Source organism: Macrotis lagotis, chromosome 4 (genome assembly GCF_037893015.1).
Source record: "Macrotis lagotis isolate mMagLag1 chromosome 4, bilby.v1.9.chrom.fasta, whole genome shotgun sequence".
NCBI lineage: Eukaryota > Metazoa > Chordata > Mammalia > Peramelemorphia > Peramelidae > Macrotis > Macrotis lagotis.
This window is the reverse complement of record NC_133661.1, coordinates 114,680,194-114,703,717: the sequence shown is the minus strand read 5'-3', so window position 1 is coordinate 114,703,717 and position 23,524 is coordinate 114,680,194. Positions and strand designations below refer to the sequence as shown.

At 43.6% G+C, this 23,524-nt stretch overlaps 1 long non-coding RNA gene and 1 pseudogene across 1 annotated transcript in view; one reads left to right on the top strand and one right to left on the bottom strand.

Annotated features, from left to right (window-relative positions):
* Positions 1-322: 322 nt before the first annotated feature.
* LOC141520002 (large ribosomal subunit protein uL10 pseudogene) lies at positions 323-1,413 on the top strand (annotated as a pseudogene).
* A 4,484-nt stretch (positions 1,414-5,897) lies between these two features.
* LOC141520001 (uncharacterized) overlaps positions 5,898-23,524 on the bottom strand; it is a 59,208-nt gene continuing 41,581 nt past the window's right edge. The window contains exons 2-3 of the long non-coding RNA XR_012477501.1: positions 7,749-7,881; positions 5,898-6,281 (exon numbers count right to left, since the gene is read on the bottom strand). This is a non-coding gene — a long non-coding RNA (uncharacterized LOC141520001). The remainder of the gene's footprint in view (positions 6,282-7,748; positions 7,882-23,524) is intronic.

The window sequence follows — 23,524 nt, the reverse complement described above, 5'->3', positions numbered from 1 at the left end:
CGTTTCATGCTTTTCTAGAGTCCGATCATTCATGATTTCTTATAAAATAATAGTACTCCACAACATTCATATATCATAACTTGTTTAGCCATTTCCCAATTTATAGGTATCCCTTCAATTTCCAATTCTTTGCCACTGCAAAAAGAGCTGCTATGGATATTTTGGAACATGTGGGACTTTTCCCATTTTTTATGATTTCATTTGGCATAGTTCTATATTGCTCTCCAGAATAAACTCCTTTGTTTGATCAAAGTCCAATCACTGCCCACAGAGAGTGAGAGTTTATAATTTTTTAAAAACTTATTTCTACTCTCCAGGTGTCCTCGTGTGAGTGACATCGTCTTTAAACCCCAAGCGGCAATCCCTGAAGCACCTTTGAGATGCCCAGGGAAGACAGGGCTACCTGGAAATCCAATTATTTCCTCAAGATCATCCAACTTTTGGATGATTATCCAAAATGCTTCATTGTGGGAGCAGACAACGTGGGCTCCAAGCAGATGCAGCAGATCCGGATGTCTCTCCGTGGGAAGGCAGTAGTGCTGATGGGAAAAAACACTATGATGCGCAAAGCCATTCGTGGGCATCTGGAGAATAACCCTGCCCTGGAGAAACTGCTGCCTCATATCCACGAGAATGTGAGTTTTGTGTTCACCAAGGAAGATCTGACTGAGATTAGGGATATGCTTCTGGCCAATAAGGTACCAGCTGCTGCCCGTGCTGGTGCCATTGCCCTATGTGATGTCACGGTGCCAGCCCAGAACACTGGTCTGGGTCCTGAGAAGACTTCCTTCTTCCAAGCTCTGGGTATCACCACCAAGATTTCCAGGGGCACCATTGAAATTTTGAGTGATGTGCAGCTGATTAAGACTGGAGACAAAGTGGGCACCAGCGAGGCCACCTTGTTGAACATGCTGAATATCTCCCCATTTTCCTTTGGGCTGATCATTCAGCAGGTGTTTGACAATGGCAGCATCTATAACCCTGAAGTGCTGGACATCACAGAGGAGACCTTGCACCTTCGCTTCTTAGAGGGTGTCCGTAATGTTGCCAGTGTCTGTCTGCAGATTGGCTACCCAACTGTTGTATCAGTGCCCCACTCTATCATCAATGGGTACAAGCGGGTCTTGGCTGTAGCTGTGGAGACTGAGTACAGTTTCCCGCTTGCTGAAAAGGTGAAGGCCTTTCTGGCTGACCCTTTAGCCTTTGCAGTGGCTGCCTCTGCGGCTGCAGCTCCAGCTGCTGCTGCACTAGCTGCTGCTGCTCCAGCCAAAGTAGAAGCCAAGGAAGAGTCGGAAGAGTCCGATGAAGATATGGGATTTGGTCTGTTTGATTAGCCCATGGGATACAACTATTTTGCCAGTTTATTTGTGGAACAAAGAAATAAAAATGCTCATTATCTCTGAAAAAAAAAACTTATTTCTAACCCTGCCTCTTATTCCATCTTCACTTGAATAGCAGAAAGACCATTCTGCCTCAATTCCTGGGGTGGGGGGTCTTTTCCTCCTCTTTTGCCCAGTCTTCCACTACCTGGTCTGAAACATTTAGGGGAACCATTCCTTCTATGTCCTTCACTTTATGCTACCTGTTCTCACCTATCCTTTTTCTTGTATGTCTTTTGTCTTTTTTCCCTTTCTTTTTAGCTTGCCTGGAGATGAATAAATTTACTGTAATTGAAGGAGGGGAAGGAAAATATAACAACTTTTATTGTTGAGTTATGGAATACAGGAATTTAATTAGAAAATAATTGCATCTCACCATGGGAGTTGTTTAGGCTAGGTAGTAACTCCACCCTCCTCCTTTATCATCCTAATTCTTGGCTCTGGTCTATGGTGTGGTCAGCCATGTTGCTTCTTCTGGAGCAAGATGCACAAGTTTATTTCTCAAACTTGCTCTGACCCAATTCAAGGTTTATCTTCTAGTTCTTATGACCTTAAACACCAGAGTCATTCAATTCTATAGTTCCTTCCTCCACCCCTTCCTCTAGGGGACAAAGCTTTATCTTATCTTGATCATATCCAACTTGCCTCTTTCTCTTTTCATGTCTTACTACTTAGATGCTGAGACAGACCATGAATCCTAATGTAATTAGGGTATTTCCACTTTCCCTATTCCATGTCCTAAATCTTCTTTCAGACTGCAGCCCTAATGAGAATTTTTTTTTAAAAAATGTAATTATTTCAAAGAACAATCTAAGGCAAGGGAATTCCCTCTATCAATGCAGGTTAATAATTTCAAAACTTAGAGAGTTGCCTAAAGCATTGAGAAGACAAGTGATATATAGTAAATAGAAACTTGGGAAGCTCTTGAGTTCAAATCAGAGGCCTCATGTTCTTATTAACTGCATAACCCTGGGCAAGTACTTAAACTTTATGCAACTTAGTTTCCTCTTCTGTAAAATGAGGATCATATTAATATCTACTTCTCACTGAGCTAAAAAAAAAATCACTTGTCAGATGGGCTGTACCAGTCAGAAGCAGGACTAAAGCCAAGTCTTCATGATTTTGAACCTTTCTACCCATTACATCATAATGCCTCTCAGTGATGTTGTGGAAAGGGTAAAAGATGGATATACATAGTAGCAGATATCATTTATATAACATTTTAAGATTTGCAAAGCACTTTACAAAAATTATCTAATGTTATCCTCACAAAAACTAGGGAGATAGGTTCTATTATTATTTCCATTTTACAATTGAGGAAACTAATACAGAGGTCTAGTGACTCACCCAGGGTTATCCAGCTAGTATGTAACTGGGATCAGATGTGAATTCTGGTCTTTAATACTTTAGTTTTAGTTCTCTATCCACCGCAGCACCTAGGTGTGATATGGGAAAGCTAATGCTACAACATGATGAAAATCAGTGCTAGAGTCTTCATACACAAGAACCTTTGTTATGACTGGGGAGTAGAAAATTATCTGTTCTTTGAAAACCAGGCTCAGCATCATGACAAACAGTAGTCCCCTTTGGTCAGTAGAGACCCAATAGCATAACCTCTTCCCATCGCTTTCTTGTATTCTTCCCAGGACACTCTATATGGGCCCTGGTGCCACCTTGCCACGTATTATCACTAAATCATTTTGTTCCTCCTTGATCCAGGAAGCTCAAGAGAAGTCAAAGGCATTCTTTATTAAGGTTAATTAATTCGAATGATACCCATTATCAAGCATATCTCCCAAAGTTCCCACTTTTCCATATGATTCCAGATAGCATTAATTGACTGTAATAGCAATGCTTCTACCACTCTCCATATTCAGACTAAGATCATGAATAATATCTCCCACCAAAGGGTGGCTATGTGGCACAGTGGATAGAACACCAGTCCTGAAGGCAAGAGTACCTGAATTCAAATCTGGCCTCAGACATTTATTACCTAGCTGTGTGGCCTTGGGCAAGTCACTTAACCCATTGCCTTGCAAAAAACTAAAAAAAAAATCTCCCACCAAGATGATATTCACTTAATGACTTTTCTCAATCAGTCAATTTATAAGCATTTATTAAACTTCTATTATGTGACAGTCTAAGTGCTAAATACTGGAAATTCAAAGGAAGATAAAAGACAGTCTCCTGCCCTTGAGGAACTCACAACCTAATGGGAAGATGACATACACATAATGATAATGTCCCCAGATATATTAGTCAGTGATTCAACACTTCTACTAATTGGTGAACTCAATAGTGTATCCTTCCTCTACTGGTCTATAAAGCAATCTATCCATGTTTCCTCATCCTGATATATCTTTATTTTTGTTCTTCCATAAAGCTTGAACCACCCAATGTCCTGGAGGACTTTATCTAATTTTTATTATTTCTTTACAATTTTATACTTTTTTCTATTTTTATTTATTCTATCTTTACACTTTAAGCAAAACTTTTTTGTCATTGATAGATATAATATAAAGTAATAATAGTAGCTAGTATTTACATAGTGCTTTAAGGTTTACAAAGAACTATATATATACTGCTTTAAGGTTTGCAAAGACCTATATATGTATGTATGGATGTATGGATGGATGTATGCATATGGATATGGATATATTCATTTGATAGCTACAACATTCCCATAAAGTAGTTGCTAATTATTATTCCTATTTCCCTATTTTACAGATGAGGAAACTGAGGTTGAGAGAGGTTAAATGACTTGCCCAGGGTCATACAGCTAGTAAGTATCTGAGGCAGGAATACAAATTCCAGTCTTTCTAATTCAAATTCAGCACTTTCTCCATTGTGAAACTAGCTACCTCATAGGTAAGGGATGATGTTAGTTACTGAAGATAGAAAGATGGACAAAAAGGCCCACGATCCCAGTTCTCAAGAAATTTCTAGTCTAATATAGGATAGCTAAAATATAAACAAATAACTCTAATATGAGATGCTTTTGATCCCTTCCATGATTATTTCAGGGAAACTAGTATAACTCTTTTGCATCCTGTTTGCTATTCCAACATGAATCCATTTCCTTTTCTATTCTTTCATAACATTGATGATATGTTTTCTGCTTGGAAAGAGAATGTTTAGACCTTTGGTTTCATTAGGAAAGTCCCTCCACCAATGCTGATCAGCAAGTGTTCAGCCATGTATTGTCTCCAAGTTATTTGAGACAGAAGTTAAGCAATTTTGGGGTGGCTAGGTGGCGTAGTGGATAAAGCACTGGCCCTGGAGTCAGGAGTACCTGGGTTCAACTCCAGATTCAGACATTTAATAATTACCTAGCTGTGTGGCCTTGGGCAAGCCACTTAACCCTAGCTGCCTTGCAAAAACCTAAAAAAAAAAAGTTAAGCAATTTTTCCAGGGTCAGATAGTCAGTGGTCATAAGAAGAAGGACTCAAAAATCCAGGTTTTTTTTGGTCTCTGAGGTAAGCCCTTTAACCACTATAATGGTTTGCTTCTTTATTAACCTAACTGCTTTCAATTCTCACCAAAAGTGTGGGAAGAGTCTCATATGTATATATAGCACCTTCTTAACCACTCCTCTGGATACAGTCTCATTTGCCTCCTCTTATCCAAGGCTTCCCTCAATCCATGGACAACCTTGAATCTCAAGTCAAGGTATAGGTGACTTCAAGAACTGAGGTTATGAATCCCCAAAGTCTCTCTTGCAAGCACACCTGAGCAAATATTGTGATAAATAATATACTTTCTCCGCAATTTGTAGTTCACAAAATTTTTGAAATAATGTTTTTTGTGAAGTAGAAAGAAAAAGAACAAATGAGAAAACTGAGACACAGAGAGATGAAGTAACTCATGACATTAGTGACAGACCTCAAGTTTGGCACCTTGTTTTCAGCTTCTAAGATTAGTGTTTTCTTTTCTACAGAACTATTTTGGAATATAGGGGTCATATAACAAAGTGAGCTGTTGATCCCTTTTGTCTTTGAAACTGATGTAGCTTTAGATTTAGGGAGATATAAAGAACATTGAGTCAGGAGATTCTGTTTCTGACACAGGCTCTACCAGTGATTAAACTTCATGACAGCCTATGTTTCTATGGTCCCATAATCCCTGGAAAAAGGGAAAGGAAGGACTCAAAATCTTGCAAAAAAAAATGATTGTTGAAAACTACTATTGTAGTTGGAAAAATAAATAAAATATTTTTTAAAAAATAAAAAAAATAAGAGAAAGGGAAATGGGATCTGGGACAGATACTATCCTGACTCTGATACCAGTTTAAGCTTTTCCACCTTATTTTGCCCAGAACCAGGCTTTCATTTCCCTTCTCTGACATCATCTCCAAACCAGGTTGCCCAATCTTCCAGCTTCCCTTTTAGAGTTGTTATAAAGTCTTTACATGCCATTGTGGAAAAATAAAATATTACTTTAAAATAAAAGAATTGTTATAAGCTCCTTGGGAGCAATGATTGTATTTATACCTCAACTTGGCACAGTGCCTGGCATGTTTTCAGTTGTGTCCAATTCTTTGTGATCCCATTTGGGGTTTTCTTTTTTTTAATTTTTAAAATTTTATTTATTTATTTAAGGCAATGGGGTTGAAGGACTTGCCCAAGATCACACAGCTAGGCAATTATTAAGTGTCTGAATCTGGAGTTGAACTCAGGTCCTCCTGACTCCAGGGCCAATGCTCCAACCATTGTGCCACTTAGCTGCCTGCTGAAATTTTCTTGAAAGAGATACTGGAGTGGTTTGTCATGTGCAGGCAGTTCATTTAACAGATGAGGAAGCTGAGGAGTTAAGTGACTTGTCCAGGGTCACACAGCTGGTGTCTGAAGCCAGATTTGAACTCAGAAACATGAGTCTTTCGACCTCCAGGTCCAGTTGTTCTGCCTAGAATGTAGTAAGAATGTAGAAAGCATTAATAAATGTTTAATCTTATCTATCATCTATCTATCTAACAAGGATTCTGCAACTGGAATATCCCTTGGGTAAGATCCTTCTAGTATCTGAAGGGAGTGGTTAGGGTGCAAAAGGATGTGAGGATTCATTAACCATTGGTCATCCACATGGACCACTTCTGTGATTGGCCAGGCATCAAGGTCCTGGAACTCTAGGGCTCTGGTAACAGCCTCAGGTGATGGGAATCCACCCATAGTGACCAGCCAGGGCTTCACTAGGTAATTACCCGGCAGAAGCTGAGAGCTGACAGGGTAATTATTAGCCTCTAATTGCAGGGCAAACCCAGGCCGGGATCCTCCTCTCCAAAGCAGAGGGCATTACCATTTGCATAGCAATTAATTACTTTGGGAGCTACAGAATTTAATTACCCACTAATCCGCAAGAGCCAATAATTAAATTACTCTTGAAACAGAGTATTTATTTCCCAGTTAAGCTGAGCAGGTACCTCCCTAGCTTAGGGAGTGTGTCCAGGCAGTGACCCTAGAACTGCCAGTCTGTCCATACACATAGTGATAGAGATAGTCATATGACATAAAGTGACAGAGAGACATAGATATGTCCACAGTGATTGAGACATTCAGTGACATAGATGTGAACATAGACATTCATTCAGATAGAGAGTTGGGCAGAAAGACAGAATCAGAGAACGACAGGGACAGAGAAACAGAAAGAGAAAGGAGAAAGAGGGGAAACAGAGAGAGAGAGAGAGAGAGAGAGACAGAGACAAAGAGAGACAGAGAAAGAAGGGAAGAAAAATAGAAGAGAGGAGAAAAGAAGAGAGAAAGTGAGAGAGGAGAATGAGACAGAAAAAAGGAGAGGGGCAAAAGAGAAGGGAGGAGAGAGAAAAGAGAGACAGAGGAGAGAGGAGAAAAGAGAAGAGGAGAGAGAAAAGGAGGAGGAGAGAGAGGAGATAAAGGAGGGAAGAAAGGAGTAGAGAGAAAAGAAAGGAGAGGGGAGAATGAGATAGAAAAAGAGGAGGGAAGAGAGAGAAGAGAGAAGAGAAGAGAAGAGAGAGAGGAGAGCAAAGAGAAAGGAGAGAGAAAAGGAGGAAGAAGAGGAGAAGGGGAGAGAGAGAAGATGGGCAAGCCATATGTACACATGTTTATACATAATACACAATCACACTTAATTTAGGCATGAGGAAAAGGGCCCAGGAAATCAAATCAGGCAGGAGACTCAGAAAAGGTAACATGCCTCTCTAAGCCTGGGTGGGTCTGAAAGTTTCTCAGTATAGTTAGTCCCTGGGAAGTTTTTGAAGCTTGGGGTTGGATAATAATTATCTGGAGGGTCTTTAATATAGCTGCTAGGAAGAAGATGTCCAGAAGTCTCAGATCCTAAGGTACATAGGGATAAAAGGATGATTCTATCTATCTTAGTTGATTCCCTTTCCCCAAGTACCTGGTCCTCCTTATCCCATCTCTCCTGGTGACCCAATGGTTGTAATTGTGATTCCAGATTCAGATGAAGTGGGAGGGCAGGGATCCATGAAAGTAGAGCCACCAACAGTGGAGAACTGTGAGAATTCTTTGGACTGGAGGAAAGATTAATTATTTCAGTTACCATCTCGTGTGTGTGTGTGTGCACGTGTGTGTGTGTATGTAGAGGTAAGGGTTTACCTCTTCAGGGGCTAGTAACAACAGAGGCAGCTCTGGGACCAGGGATAGGGAGGGATTCTTCCTCATGCCCAGACTACTTCCTTCTTAAGCAAGGGATCTGCTTTGCTCCCTTTTCCTCTATCTCTTGAGGATTCCCAGCCTGGAGTGTGTGTGTGTGTGTGTGTGTGTGTGTGTGTGTGTGTGTCTGTGTGTCTGTGTGTGTCTGTGTGTGTCTGTGTGGAGATAGAGAGAGACACGGAGGGAGATATGTCCCCAACATCCCTTTGCTTCTCAAGACAGATCCAGTAGGACTTCTTTTCACTTCTTCAGGGTTCCAAATCCCCTATTCTCACCTTGGCTGTGATTTTACCGCCCCCCCAAATCAACAACCCCCTCCCCAGCCTAGACAAGTGGAGGTAGGTTTCTAATGAAGCCCCAGCCTGGCCTGCACCAGCACCCACTACTTTAAGGATGGGAGCGGCTGCCCGGCCAGTGCTGACAGCAGCAATCCATCTCCATCACCATAATGGCCTCCCCATTAATCGGCCATAAACTAATAAAGCCAGCACTTTCCACCCCACACCCCCCCTCCCCAACTTCATTAAGTCTTTAGTACATTAATATGTCTTACTTACTGTCGGCTAAGTCTCTCGATATCTCTGTCTCTGTCTCTCTTTTCCCCTCTCTTCATTCTCTCCTTATTTTTTCTCCCTCTCTCCGTCCCTCTTTTCTTTCTTCCTCTCATTTTCCTCTTCACATCATCTTTTTTTCTCATTCTGGTTTTCTCAAGTCATGTCTTTTTGTCTCTATCTCTTGCTATCTCCTTTTTGATTAATTTTTAAAATTATTTAGTATCTTTTTTTTATACTTTCCCCTCCCCCCCAAAAAAGAAAGAACCTCTGTATCATAAAAGCACAGCCAAACACAACATGCTCCCTCATTGGTCATGTCCAGAAATAAATTCTTTTCCTGCATATTAGATCATCATCTCTCTGCTATGAGGTATCAGTCCTTTGGCATTATAATTGAACATTTAGTTGATCTTCCTCCACCTCCTGGTCCCTGTCTCTGTTTCTAGTTTGGGGGTAGATGTTTAGGTAATGTTCCCTCAACTTGGGGGAAAGAAGCAGAGTTTTGGGTTTCTGATTCCCACTGAGACATTAATTAAAGTGTATTTAAGAACTACTCTGAGAGGTAGATGGATCAGGATATATTGAGGCCAAGGATAGAAGAAAGGAAGTGGAGAAAAATTTCCAAGAGGACATAGAGACTGGAAGAAATAAAAGGAAACTGAGTTGGAAGAGAAGAAGAAAGAGGAGAGGAAGGATGAAGAAAAAAGCAGGAAGAGGTGGAGGAAGAGGAGAAGGAGGGAAAGGCTAGGGGGAAAAGAGGGAGGGGTAAGGGACAGAGATGGAGGGGGGGCTGTGCTAGTGGAGCTGATTCATCTCCAAATTAAATTTGTGATGCAGGCATCAGATGGGCCTACAGCCAGAGATTAATTCGACTGATCAAGTTATAAAGAGCAGGAGGGCTGGGTAATCAATCTTACAGCTGTCAGGCAGACAGGCAGGAGTATTAACCTGGCGAGACGGCACGTACTGAGGACTTTTTTATTTCTTTCACACCAACCACATCCCTGCCTGCTCCAAGCCTGTCTCTCCAAATAATAATAATTGTTGCTGTTAACGATGACAGGGATGGGATGAGGGGATGTTTTTCTTGCCCAGGGGCTTCCCTGCCAGAGGGAGCTCTAGGAGTTGGTTACACCAGCCCCTTCTCTCCACAATCATGAAAAGGGGAAGCAAATGAGAAACCTCTGTCCTCATTTTACTCATGAGAAACTGAGGCAAAGACACCTCTCTGGTCCCTCAGGGAGACAGGAAGGAGACCAAGATTCAGGAGTTTGTTTGAAATAATAATAATGAGGGGTGGCTAGGTGGCGCAGTGGATAAAGCACCGGCCCTGGAGTCAGGAGTACCTGGGTTCAAAGCCAGTCTCAGACACTTAATAATTACCTAGCTGTGTGGCCTTGGGCAAGCCACTTAACCAACCCCATTACCTAGGAAAAACTTAAAAAAAATAAATAAAACAAAAAAAGAAAAAAAAAGAAATAATAATAATGATAGCTAGCATTTATGCAATTTCTGGGTTTGGAAGGTAGTTTACAAACATTATCTCATTTGGTCCTTACAATAACCCTTTGTTATTATTATCACATTTTTACAAATGAGGAAACTAAGGTTGAAAAATTAAATGACTTACCCAAGGTCACATAGCTAGTAAGTGTTTGAAGCAGTAATTGAACTCAGATCTTGCTGACTCCAGGACCAACAATGTTATTCATTGACCTGCCTAGCTGCCTCTAATAACCACCCTTCTATTCTCTGGGATATGCACTGCCCAAGATTATTATGATTGGTCATACATGGGCCTTGATCCCTAAAGCCCAAGATTATTTAGAAGAGTAAGGTAAAAAGTTTAGGACTTGGTGGAAGGAGGTAGGTAGGGAATTACCTCTGAATCACCCCATGCTTTTCTCTCCTCCTATCTAACTAAGCTAGGGTCATGACTGTGCCCAACCACTGGCCCCATGGGCGACTGGTCAATCATCAGACCCCAGGTTCTGAATGGGAAACTATCCATTACAACTCCCTTATTTATAGTTAGACTCAGAGAGATTCATTTTGTATGACTTGTCCAAGGTCTCAAAGGTAATGGCAGATCCAGGATTTGGACTTAGATCTTCTAATTACAAAGAGCACTTTCCCCCCCTCCCTTCCAGATGCACCACTCTTCAAGAGAAGTGCCTCCCCCCCTTCCTCTCTCCCAGCTTGACAGCCTCACTCCACACCTTGGGGGATAATGGGGGGGGGAGTGGAGAAGCTACTCCCTGCATAGACATGTGGAAAGGCAGGCCAAAGCCCAATCCCTGTAGGCAGGGAGTGGATATTAGAGGAAGAAAAAAAAGTGGGGTGGTGGTGAGAAGTGGGGCTTGCTGCCTTGAGGCTGACACCTCTCTCAGCTCCAGATCATTTCCACATATTTCACACCCTAACTCAGTTTCCTCCCTCTGGGCAACCGGAAAGGGAAGAGGAGAGAAAAGACCTCTAGGATATACAGGCTGTCACCAATGGCAGCAGGGAGACAGCAGATCTTTGGAAACTGTCATGCCAGGGCAGTCTGGGAAGCCCCAGTTAGAAAGTTTCCCCCACATATTCCTAACCTCTCATTTCCCAGTTTCTTATATTACATCCCTAAGATGACTTCTAGAGCTGTCATTGCAAGAATGCCTTCATGGGTCCCTAGGGGCAGGTGGGGTGGGACTGATTCTAAGATGCTTTCCTACAGTGATGCTCTAAGATCAGGGAACAGTTCTAGGCTTGGACTCTGGATATCTATTCTCCCTCTCTCTGACCCTAGACCCAACCTCCTGATACCCACTCAATGTCAAATCAGCAGAGTCATCCAGAGTAAGGCTTGTTCTTGGGGGGATGGTAATGCTGGCACTAGGGTTCCATTTGTGCTATTTATTTGGAAGTTGTGGTGGTAGAGACTAGAGACTCTCTGTGATATAGATACTATAATTCATAGGTAAAGGACAAAAGACAGCGAGGGGGGAAGATCTACTCTGGGATAGCTCCCTAGTGTCCCCCTCTTCTCTTGCTAAGAGAAACTCCTAGGGCTTGGGATAATCTGTCCCCTCCCCCCTCCATGGTCCCCAAAGAAAGGGAGAGGTCCCAACATATTATCTACATCTCTCCCACCAGCAGGCATAAAGTGATAGGGAGTAGGGTCCTACTAAATCCAGTTGAAATCTGGGAGGAGATTCTTTCCCCCACCAACACATACACACAACTTCTCTAGTTTGTGCTAGGGTTGGGACTGAGCTGGGACCTAGGGAGTAGGAAAGCTGAGTGTACAGGGACCAGGAACTAGGGATTCCAGGTAATGAGAAGATTTTAAAATTCTGGTCAGGGAGTTAGGAATGAAGGGAACCTCTGGGGCACAGGAACTGGGATATGGGGGCTCCCCCTGACTCCAGATTCCTGGGAAATGTTCAAGTGACTTCTTCCAGGCTAACCCGGCCTGGGGGGTGGGGGTGGGGAAGGGCAATGAGAATAAGAAAGCCATTTCCAGGCAAAGGTTCAAAGGGTCCCCCTCACTCCTCCCACCCCCCCACCCCCACCCAGGCTTGGGCCCCCTGCCCTCCTGCTCAGGGCAGATGCATTTTTGGAGCTGTCAGTCAGAGTGTTTCCTCCTTATCCGGGGGCCATGGCCTGAGGAGGAAAGGATTGTTCCAAATGCCCAGAAACAGCATCCCTCCCTTCATGGACAGAGAAGCACATGTTCACCCTTGTGCTTTGGAAAGAGGTGGGGGTAGAAGGATTGGCTCTGCTTCCCTTTCAAACTATGACTTAGGGTTAAAAACCTGGATTCCTGGGTCCCAAAGTTCTGAATACATTAATAAAACAGGACCATAGGAGGGGGAAACCATTCATTGGTCAAGGTCACTCTTCTTTCCCATATATTGAAGGTACAGAAGACAACATCCACCATTTCCCCTCTCCCTCTTTTCATCTCACAACTCAGGAACTGAGAGTGGGGCCTTGAGCCCTGTAAAGTACTGTGAGATTGGAAGGAAAGGATAGGCTTGCTTCGCCATCAAACTTCCCATTCCTTTTCCATATAGAATGTAAGTCCACTAAGGGTAGGTTCTGTTTTGTTTTTGTATCCCTCACACCTAGCAAAAGTGCCTGGCAATGAGCAGACATTTAATAAACGAACCTCAAATTGAAGAAGACATTCTGATGCAATGGAAAGTAGGAGTGAAATCTCACTCAACCTCCTGGATCATCAAGTCTTTTTATCTTCATGAGTCTCAGTTTTCTCATTTGTAAAATTTAGGGGGAGGGATTAAATGATCTCTGAGAGCCCCTCTGAAATAAATGTCTTAGGTTCCCTATTTGGAAAAATAGGACTTTATTCTTGCTTTCCTTTAGAGAAGAATCTCAAGGATTTGGGAGAGACCTAGATTCTAATTCTGCCTCCAATAGTAGTTAAGTGTGACTGTGGGTAAGTCACTTAACCACAGATCCTCTTTCTTTTTCTATAAAACATACACATCTATACATTTCATGTGCATGTATAGTACCATCTCAGAGAACTGCTTTGAGTATCAAATTAAAGTGAGTACATTGTTTTACAAACCTTCTATCTGTTATATAAATGGAAGCTATTATTTTTCATTCTTCATCCCTCTAGACTGAAAGGAGAAAGGGAGAAAATCCAAATCACCAAACATTTAAGAGCCTACTGTATTCAAAACAGTAAAACAGAAGTGGTCTAGTGGGCAGAGAGAGGGTCTTAGAACAAGGAAGTCCTGGGTTCGAGGTCAACACACTGGCTGAGTGACCCTAAACTAGGTGCTAGACAACAATCCCTTTCATTACAGAAAAGGGACTGTCCTGCATTGGTGGAGAGAGTTCCCTCTTCTGGGATATATCCTAGATCCATGCAATTATCAGACCAGCCCCTCTCCCTATCTTATTGCAAAGGTGAAAATGAAACACGCTCTGCCCTCAAAGAGCTTAAGTCTTATGAAGGAGTTACTCTGTGTAAGAAAATACAAGACAACGAGGCAGCCTAAGGGATCAAGGAAAGCTTCGTGTATTAGCTGAGACCAGAGAGGGGAGGGAGTTTTGAAAGACACAGGTTTTGCCCAATTCAGGAACTCTGAGTTGAGCCTCAGGAGGTCTAATAGCCCAGTCAAGTACTTCCCTACATACCAACTCCTGCCCCCTACTCTCCCAGTGTTTACAGACTCAAGTACATGTAAGTCCATACATATAAACTTTCTCTACCCTTAATGAAAAGAGATTATTGTGTTATTTTCTGTGCTGTGAATTTATGTATTACATTTCCAAGCAAAGGCTATAAATATATGTATGTGTATAAGTTTGGGCACAAGGACAGACACTAACATATCAATTAATCTCCTGCCTCCTGAAACCCATACCTACCTCAGGGAAGCTACTCACACCTCACACTCTTGTCTTCATTGAACAGTCCTGTCAGAACTTCAAAGATGAATTTTTCTCCCCTATCCAAGAGGGGAAACAAAGGATAGTGACTGATTCATTAGGTTTAATGGGATTATTGGGGGGGCAATAACAGCTAATTGGGTCCTTAATAAAGTTAATAGAGCGCTTATGATCTTTGCTATTAAGTGTAATTAGGGGAGACCTCACAGGGGGGGCGGTGGATTGGTGGTAGGCTGGCTGCCTGGGTGAATGCTGGCAGGAAAGAGTGGGAGCAGGTGATGGGGAAGCTGGCAGTGCTGTCCCCATCCTGGAGGATTGGGTTTGAGCCACTACACCTTTGCCATCAGAAGGAACTTATCTCTGGCAGGGGGCTCTGAACCTTTGGCTGTAAGCCTGTGGACTGGGAATGAGGGACATGGAGAATGGGGCTCTTTGTACTGGGGCCCTACAATAGAAGGGAGAAGTATCCACACAATCGTCACTTCCACTCTGCTGCAGGAGACATGTTCCACCCCCTATACTCTCCTTCTACCCCCCTCAATATATACACACAATTTAATCATAAACATAATTGTGCAAATCACAGCTCCAATCATTTGGTTGGTTGGTATGGTCATCTTTGTTTGAAGGACTAGTAGTAGTAATAGTAGTATTTATGCACATAAACTATTGGACCATTAAAAAAATAGTTCTAGTTTAGCAAGTGAAATCTAAAAGCCTAGCTTTAGGATGAGTTTTTTCAGGGACTAAATCCCAGAGGTAAGACTTCTTTTCAGTGGTTACAGGAACAGTGGTGGGACAGAAGCAAGAAAATCAAACCAAATCAAAACTGCTGCCTCCCTAGGGACAGGATGAGGGGAAAACCGCTGGGCAAACACAGTTGTCAAAGGAGAGGAAGAGTTACAGTCTGGGGTCAGAGGTTAATTCGGAAAGAGCTACTGAGACACGATGCTCAGAACAAACAAAACAAGCTAAGGGGAAGGGTCTCTCCCAACACTCTCTCCAGAGTGTAGTACTCTGGAGGAATTCATTTTACTGATTCAGCTGCCTTGTTGCTATTCAGACCCAATCATCCTCCCTCTTTCCCCCACCCATCCACCTTCCTTCTGGGGAGGAAGGAAATGAAGAGAAATGGGACCCAGGGCCCCAACCTCAGGTGGGGGATTCTGGGTCCGAGGAACATGGGACCAGGGCTGAGGTCTATAGGGGAGTGATCCAGCCCCTCCCTCAGGAAGTGTTTTCCCTTGGCCATCCTACCCAGTCTAGGATAGGCAGTCCCATTGGTTCTTCTCAGAAACCTCCTTTTTTCTGCAGTTTAGGCCACCCTTAATTCAACCTAACTCACATTCCCTAGTAGTCTTAAAACCCTCTGAGGGTGCCTCAAGGCAGACTGAGATGCTGCAGAGTAAGGGTGGGCCTGGGGGATGAAGGCTCCCCCAGCTCCCTCTCTTCTACTAAGGCCCCCCCCCCCAAGGCTCTGGGTAATCCTCTTGGAGTCTCTCCTGGCAAGTTTTGTGAAGGCATTAGAGGTGAGCCCTTGCATTGATAGCATTCCTAGGCATTAGGCTCTAGGCCCTTGAGGCCTTGAAGAGCCCCCACTAGGCTGGCGGGTTTCATCTACCTCACAGCCTCCTGTTGGAGTAATTACAGGTGTCACTGTTGGGGTCAGAGACAGGGTTAATTTGGGGCTTGTCTTGGGGCGGGCAGGGCTCATTAATGGGGTCCTGGGGAGTCCCAGAGGATGAACATGGCAAATAGGGGATTAGGGTTGCTAAGGGAGGCTACGTGTGGAAGAGTTAGAGAGATCCTGCAGGTCCTGCCCACCAGACTCCAGGCTCCAGAACCACTCCCTGCCCCACCCCCTGCCCATTCAAAGTTTGTGAATGTCTCTTTGGGGAAAAAAAATCATTGTCCTCATCTCTGCTACTTCTCCCCACCCTAAGAAGGTGGTGACTTCCCCCGATCCCACAACCTTTTTTCCTCAGTCTCTATCCCTCTCCCAGGTTAGGAGTTCTTTGACCTCCAAGTGGAAATATTTAGAGAATCTTTTTCACTAAGATGGAAGTTAAGGTTACTTTCTTTCTGGAACCCATTTCTGGGACTGACACCAGTTGATAACTTCTCAGTAACCATCATCTGGATATCTTGGGTAATCTCCAGTGCCCTCTAGCCCCAGAAGACCCTTCTGTTCTGATTCCTCCTGAGGTCCTGAATCTTCTGATATTTTCTTTCCGGGGGACCCTTATATCTCAATATCTAAGTTCAGAATGCCCATTGACCTGATCCCTCTCTTTGGTGTGTACCCCTGATTCCAATTCTGAGAAATTCCTCAAGGCTTAACCACTGAGCATTCATTCTATCATCCTCAGGTTGCTAAGAACGTCTTCAATGAACAGTTCTCCCAGTTACTTGTCTGGAGAAGGAATAATCTTCCCACTCCAGCCTTAGACCAGAAAAGATTAGGAGTTCCAGGTACTGGGCACCTCTATTAAGTCTTAGAGGAGGTTGGGGACAGTTGTGTATAAAGGTGGGATCTCATCTGGAGAATAAATTTCATTTCTGTTTTCAAGCCAGTTCAAGTTCCACTCATTTCCCTCAATGCCCTCCCTTCCCACCATGCAGATTTGATGCACAAATTCTCCAAGTCAAAGGACAAGGAAGACAGTAAGGGGGGGGTGAGTTACTCAATAAAATCCTTTGGAGGAAGAAGAGGAGGAGAAAGGAAGGAACAGAGAGCAGACAAGGTTGTAGGGGGAAATCACTTAACCCCAAACCCATCACAGATCTTTGGCGCCCACAGCCCTGACAGGGGCCAGCTGGAATGGGCAGGGGGAGGGGGGGACCCTGAGTGTGGGAATTCAGGGAGATGGCCCCCTCCCAGGGGCCCAGCTGTCAGGACTTCCTGGGGTCAGGTGGGAGGAGGGAACCCTGGAGCCCCTTCCTCTCCAGCCCTCCCTCTCCCTGCCTTGAGTATAGAGCCAGGGTTCATAGTTCTAACCCTCCTTCTGCTGACAATGGACTTCCTCCCAGGCTTGGGTGGGTCAAATCTCTGCCTCCAAGCAGGCTAGCTTGTCCTTACCTCCAGCTTGGAAGGGGGTGGTTGGTATTGGAGGCAGTAAGCTTAAGAAGTTGACCTTATTAGATTTCTGAGCATCCTACTTTCCCCTAAGGATTCCCCTTCCCTTCAAATGTCTTCCTTACACATACCAAGGAGATATATATATATATATATATATATGAGGCTTGGGGGTGACACTAGTAACCCTTTCAGCATCATCATGCCAACATAGTTTTTTTGCAGAGATAGCACTATTCTATTCCAATGAGAGATCAACTCAAACATTCCCAGTTTCAGAGAAGGTGGCAGAAGTGATGCCGCTTTTCCCAGTGCCACTTGTTGCCACCTCCAGCCATGGATCTTAGGCAGTAATTTCCCCCCCCCACATCTGCCACCCTGATTTCCAACTCAGTTCCTATGCCAGTCTCCCTCACTCTATCTGCTCATGCCAGTTCGGATCATGGACACATCAGTCCCATAATTGAATATAAAGGCCTAGATTCTAGTGCAGGCGGCTACATTAATCACCAGCAACCTGGCAAGCGCCAGCGATAGATCTTTCTCACACGCAAAATAGCTCATGTTAATCATTGCAGCTGATTTATTGTCTCCTCAGCCTCGTACATGAATTATTCACCGTTGCTGGGGAAGCTCTGAGGAGCTATGATGAGAACCCGCGTCTGTCTCCAGCATAGTTCAGCATGGTGTAGTGTGTGTGTGTGTGTGTGTGTGTGTGTGTGTGTGTGTGTGTGTGTGTGTGTGTGCAGGCAGGAGGGGAAGGGAGGGGAGGCCCAGAAGGAGAAGCCCAGAGCAACTTAGCTTGGCCAGTGATATTCTGGCTTGTTGCTGTGTGATGGGTTTTTTTGTTGTTGTTTGTTTTTTCAGAAGGTAAATATTCCTCTGGTTAAGAAGTGCTGAGACATCTGCAAAGAGCTTAGAAGAGGGACTCCTGGGGAGATTGGGGACTCTGGAGACTCTGGGGATGGCTCCTTGTTTCAGTGCACTTCTCATCAAGCCAGAAGGATAAATCCAAATATCATTCCAGGTCAATGCCAACCCCAGAATTTACATTGACTCAATTGGAAAGGGTCATAGTTTGGGACGGGGAGGGTCAAGGGTAATTGTTGAGACATCTCAGACTATTAGGTGAAAGAAACTGTATGGATTCAGGTGACTGATCCCTTTATCCAGAACTCCCCAGCATCCCCTCCACATGCCCACCCCCCCCAACCCATCTTCAGGTCTGACTCTTCAGAGCAATTCCAGTCCAGGAAGCAGGATGTGGGTGTGTCCACTGGGGCAGCTGGGGACCTGCCTCCCCCCAGGGCCCTATACTACCTTACTAACTGATGTTTGTATGCACTGCACCCTGATGGGCCCCTTCTGGATAGATCCAGTGGCAAATCACAAGGAGATGGGCATGTCGATAGTTATAGAAGTGTCCACCAGATGGCAGCTAGGAAGCCTAGGTGAGTGCAAGGGAAGGACAGAACATAGCTTTTACATGAAGAAATATGGTATTCTTCACCACCTGCCAGGGTTTCTATTCCCAGGTGGGGTTGGGGGTGGGGTCCTTAGTGAAGTCATTGATAGGGGTGGAGGCTGGATGACCGACCTTCCCATTGGAAAAGCCATCTGTTCCCCAGATCTGATGCAAAGTTATGTCTTCCTTTCCTTTCCCCACCCAGTTCAGCCAAGATGAATGGCCAGGGACTCAGGCTAATACTATTTCCTTTGAATTGGGAGAGGGCTGGTGAGATGGGATTTCTAGCTTTCCCAGTCTCCTCAATGTGATATACAAACAGTCTTACAAACACATTGAACTGAGTTCCTCCAAGGAGAAAAGTTGGATGTGCACAAGTTTGGTATTAGGTAAAAGAGGGGATTAATAGGGAGCTTGCAGGAGGAAAAATTCTCTTACCTAGGTCCCTGATTTTGAGATAGACTAGTCCAATCCTTTCAAGTTCAAGGATCTGCCCAAAATCATTCTGAACAAGTAGATGTGTAAAGGGCCTACCAGGATACCAATATAGGTATCTATCCCTCTGGGTAAGGGATAAAATGTGTGCATGTGAGTGGGGATAGTGGAGAGAAGTTTGCCTCAGGTGGACAAAAATGCCTGCACTGAAAAATCACATTACTGCATCCCAGAGCAGGGTCATTCAACCATCCATCCATCTGGTGGCATCTAATGGCCCATCTGAGCTCTGTTCTCCCTCTGCTACTGAGATGGTTTGTGAAATTCCTCTTGTTTTATGGTTAGGAAAAATGAGCCACAGAGCCTCATAGTAGCCTGGGTTGGGGCAGGGGACGATGTTTTCTAGATGGTTTCCCAAGAGGCCCTAGGAGGTGCTGTAGGGGCTTGTTCAAGTTATTGCTCAACTGATCTCATTCCAAAATAATAATTTGAAGATTTTTTTTGTCTTCACCAGTGATTTCATGGATGTAGAGAGTTCATTTGCAGGCAATTCATTAGTTCATCTGTAGATTAGAGTTTCTAGAGAATTGCTTGGGGGTGCTGAGAAATGAAGTTTTTGCCAAATAGCTGTGTGTCAGAGCCAGCTAGCTTGAACCCAGGCCTTCCTGACTCCAGGGCCATCTCTTGATCCATTCTAGCAGTCAGCCTGATAATCATAACAGTAATTCATGTTTAGATAGCATTAAGGCTTAATTATTTAATTAAATTAATTTAATTTAAGGTTTTCCTTAGTAGATCTAACATACTAAGTACCAAAGTCTATCCTTATTTTAAATGAGAAATTTTTTTTGTTTTATCTCAGGCCACACAACTTGCAGGCATCAGAACGGACTCCAACCCAGTTCAATATTTTTTGCATTACACAATAGTATTAATGAGGATTCCTATATCCTTTTATCCTTTTATTCTTCTGCATCCGGCTTCTGGCTCCCCCCCAGTATTTCACTATTTCTTTTCACTCCTAACTCACTATCTTGAAGGGAAAGGGGATAGCTGCTATAGCCCTCCCTCACTCCATCACCTTTTTTTTTTTTTTGCATAGGGACTAGAATACCCCTAGGGATCCTGCCCTAGTCCTTTTCCTGAAGCATCCCAACCTGCAGGTAACAAATCGCATTTCTCCCTGGTCTGTTCCTCAGCTCTCTCCAGATCTCTGCCCCCTTCCCCCCTTCTCTCCTTCACAAATCCCTAGGAAAAAACCCCTCCCAGTGGCCCTGCCCTGCTCTTTTTCCCAGTCAGCAGCTCAGACCTGGCTCTTGCTGTCTGTCTTCACATCAACTCCTTGACTATGTCCCTCAAGGCCAGGCTTGTTTACACTCCCTATGTCCGAGAGGGTGTTTAAAACCCCAATTACGTTCCTTCCTTCACCAAAACAAACAGTATCCAAGCCCCCAGGGTGGGACCTGGCTCAGACAGGCTGGTGCCACAGGGGGCTGATGAAGGGGGCTGTGGGGGGTGGATGTTAGTGTGTGCAGGGATGGCTCTGGCCTCTGCTAGGAAAGAAGGGGAAAAGGGGGAGGGCTGACCTAAGTGATGAGAGCACCTCCCCAGGCCCCAAACATAGTACCAGTGAATGAATTTTCAGTCCAGGGACTGGGGCACAGAGTAGGGAAGGAGAACCCACCATTGTTTTTTGTACTTACTCATAATTAAACCCATTCCTCTTTTGGAAAGCTCTAATAGTCAGGAAGTTGGGGTTTTTTTTGTCCCCCCCCCCATCATGCCTATAAACTGCCTCTCTGCCACTGCCATCTATTTTAGATCTGTCCTCTAGGGTCAAACCTAACAAATCCCATCTCTCTTCTGACAAGTTACTCTAACACTTGAAGGTAGTTATTATATTCCCCTAAGTCTTCTCCATTCTAAGCACTGGTGGCATCTCCGACTGATACTTGGATGGCATGATTTCAAGACTCTATGTCATCCTGTTCTGCATCTGGAGAACCTTCAGTGAATCAATGTTCTCCCTATATTCAATGAACAAAACTGCCCAGAGTACTCTAAGGATATCCTTCTGACTGGGAGGGGATGGCATCCCCACACAGTGTAGAGCTGCTGCTGATGGTGAGGTATAAGAAAGAGGTTGTTAGGGCTGAGAGGGAATGGATGAACCCTGTGATTGAAGTGAACTGATCCACTGTAGCAGCCTTTCTCCCTTTAATGCAGGGGGTAAAGTAAGAAAGAAAGAGCCCTGGGATCCAGGAAGGATGTTCCCCTTTGGGAATCCTGACCCTTTCCCTCCTCCCTTCTATTCCAACCACCCCTTCTGCCATTGACTGAAATTTGCCAATTCAATTTAATTAAAGAAGAATTTATTAAGAACCTAATATGTGCTAAGCTGTGGGGATAGGAAGACAAAAAGGAAATTTTTCCTGTCCTCAAGGACTTTACATTCTACTGGAATGACACATCTCAAAGAGGGAAGCACATATAAATATATATACAATGCAAAGTGCATATGTATAGAAATATATGTATAAATATGTGTGTACTTTGCATTATATATATACATATAAAAGAAAGTGCACATATATCTATGCGTTTATATAGACATTACATATATATATATATATATATGCATTGCAAAATAATTTCAGAGATGGTCAGGGAAGAACATTAATTGTAGAGAATGGAAGGTGGCATCTGAACTGACCCATGAACTTGGACTAAGAATTCCACAAGTTGGAAGGAGAGATGGGAGAATCTTTAAAATGCAGAATTTGTGCAAAAACATGAAGTTGGAAGATGAAATATGGAATAAGGGTACAGCAGTATTAAGGGGAAATCTTTTGGCACACAGTTTGTGAAGAAGAGTCATCAACTCAGTTTCTACTTCTCACACATTCTGTAAGTGGATGAGACATGGTCCTGCTCTTATAAGTAGAATGTGTGAGAAGTAGAAAGAAAGGGAAACAAGCACATAATTTCTTAGCTTTTCAGCAGAAATCTGACCCTCTGGAAAAAGGGGAGGAGGGTACAGTGGAGAGATGGGGGGGAAGGAAATTGTGGGGGATATTCAAGTCTATGTATATGCTAGTGTGTGTGTGTGTGTGTGTGTGTGTGTGTGTGTGTGTGTGTGTGTAAATGAATCAGATTGTGAGCAAAAGATTGGGACTAAATGATAACTGTACTAACAAGTATGTGCATATATAGAGCTATAACTAGGATGGGGGCAGGGAGGGAAGGACCAGCATTTTTCACTAGGGATCCAATTTTAAAGGATGCATTTTGGGGATGTGCATGGAAACAACAAAGCTTAACATCTTATTAGAATGAATAATTAATTAAATGGAAACCTAGTAGATAGCATGCTGTGGTGAGGTCCACCTGGTTCTCTTTTTCTCCTACCCCTCTCCCTAGTTGTGTTTGTGTCCGTGTCCTGGGTATGGTTCATAGTTCTTGCTTGGGATGCAGTAATTCTCTCCAAGAAGAACTATCCATGAACATATATTTGTATATCCCAGGGAAGAGAAAAATCATAAGACTAAGCATCCTGCTACCCTATGACTCAAAGCACCCTTAACCCAGGGTAGGATATAGTCTAAGTATATTGTTAGGTTCAAATCTCCTCCCAGAGACTAGAATTTTCAGCCTACCAAAATCCTACTCTACCAGTTTCTCTACCCAAGGTAGATACCTCTCTTGTCAGGGAAAGCACGGTCTCAACAAGGTATTTAAGATGGTGTCATGAAATTCCTTACCAGTCCCCAATGTACCCCAGCACAGAAGGGGAAGGGTATTAGAAGAAAATTATGATAAAAAAAAAAACAAAAGGTCAAAACATTAAGCTTCTACATCCAACTAAATGAGAAGATGGTCAGAAGTATGTGGATTCTCTGAGATGTGCTTAATTAAGGTGAGGTTGCAGAAAGGAGACTTAAAGCCAGTAGGATCTTGTCCTTCACTAGTTGGAAACCACAGCAGGGAACAGTCAGCTCTTTGTAAGTCTCTGGGTAGAGAGACAGGACCTAGGAAAGCATATATGTCTAGAGATCCACTAAGTGGACCAAAAGAGGAGCTCCTGTGGGAGTTATAGTCATCACAGTGATTGAGCCGTCCTTAAGCTAGGGGCCCTTTATGAGATCTGAGACTGGTTTGATCCCCAGCATGGAGTTGGGACCTGTTACTGGTATGACAAAGAAAGGAATCTACCCCTAGTTGGAGGTTGCACAAAGAGAATGAGACAGAGATAGGGCAGAGACCAACACCAGGAGACAGAGGCAGATACCAGGGATTGCAAAAGAGTTTGGGGCTTGGTTCAATCACCTCATCAAGAACTTCAGAGTGGACAGGACCAGACAGGGTCTACCTATTCTATTCAAGAGTTTCATAAGGGAATTGGGTGGCCCTGTCATGAGATCCAGATGCAAGAACTGGGATATGAATAAACAGAAGAAAATTCTAAATACAATGAAGAAACGATATTAGTTAAGAGAAACTCAAGAGGCAAGTCTAGAGGCAAAGCTTGAATCCAGGTCTTCCTGACTTCAAGATATCCCTTG